The sequence below is a fragment of the Bos javanicus genome, chromosome 27 (assembly GCF_032452875.1).
Source record: "Bos javanicus breed banteng chromosome 27, ARS-OSU_banteng_1.0, whole genome shotgun sequence".
Taxonomy (NCBI): domain Eukaryota; kingdom Metazoa; phylum Chordata; class Mammalia; order Artiodactyla; family Bovidae; genus Bos; species Bos javanicus.
In genome coordinates, this window is record NC_083894.1 from 45316056 (window position 1) to 45317638 (window position 1583).

Genomic DNA, 1583 nt, shown 5'->3' on the forward strand with positions numbered 1-1583 from the left:
TCCATAAGGTATTCAAAAGGTTCTACCTCACTAGCGGGGAAAATTAATTCCACGCAAAACACTGTTCTGGAACCCCACTGCTGCTGCTGCTGCTAAGTCACTTCAGTCATGTCTGACTCTGTGCGACCCCATAGATGGCAGCCCATGAGGCTCCCCCGTCCCTGGGATTCTCCAGGCAAGAACCCTGGAGTGGGTTGCCATTTCCCTCTCCAACGCATAAAAGGAACCCCACTAACAAACCCTAAAAGCAAGACCTGACAAGATCAAGCAGTTTATAAATTAACTATACCAAGTTCTAGAACAAAACTTGAGAATATTTACAAGAGTAGGAAAACATAACACCCAACAAGGTAAAACTCAAAGGGTCTAGTATACAATCAAAACTTATCAGACACGCAAAAATCAGTTAGATATGACACATAGCAAGGAGAAAAGTCAATCAATCCAAATGACTAAGGAACAACACAGATGGTAGAATAAGTAGGCAAAGACATTTGAGCAGTTATTGTAATAATATTCCACATGTTCAAGACACCAGAATATGTGGTCGAAGAGATATCAAAGGTATAAAAAGGATTCAAATCAACATTCTAGAAATGAAAATTGTAATATGAGAGATAAAAGATAAAATGGATGGAATTAAAGGTAGATTATACATTTCAGAAGAAAAAACTAGTAAATTTGAAGATACAACAAAGAAAATATCTAAAATGAGACAGCAAAAGAATGCATAAAAGAGAGACAGACAAAAGAGCATCAGTGAGCTTTAGGAAACCTTTAAGGGGTATAATATACACACAAATGGAGTTCCTGAAGGAATGGAAGAGGGTAAAGACAGAAAAAATACCTGCCCTCAAATTTTCCCAATTTGAAAAAAAATGAAAAACCCAAAAGATTCAAACTCAAAAACTCAAAGCACAAGTAACATGAGGAAAACTACACCAAGGCACATCATAACCAAACTACTGAAAAACTGCAAGTGGAAAGGCATCCTTATCATTCATGGTCACTTCTGGACCATTCGCTCTTACATTTCCCTTGGAATTCTCAGCTTTGAACTTTATGTTATCACAGTAAATTATCTGCTAACCCTCAGTATTGTTGTCATTTACTGCCCATGGGATACTCCCTGTTTTTTTGTTTTTTGTTTTTTTTAATTAATTTACTTTTTAAATTGAAGGATAAGGGCTTTACAGAATTGTGTTGTCTCCCTGTTACTTCTTAACATTTTCAGCTCTCACTTCACTGTCCCTCTCCCCAAGACTGCTAGTGCATTATTTCATAGCAATGTCAATATATAAATAATCTAACACTTTGACTGCTCAATTTCTTGAAAATCTCTTTTATTTTAAACTAATGAAAGTTTTAAATTCTATAGTGCTTCACAATTTTCAAAATTTCACACAGGTGATCTCATATAATCTCATAATAACCTTTTCTAATTCCCAACATCTGTTTTCCCCATTTTAGTCTCCTTTTTTGTTTTATTCATTAATTTGCATATTTTTTAGATTTCACATATGAGTGGCATCATACACTATTTGTCTTTCTCTGTCTGACTTACTGCATTTGGCATAATACCC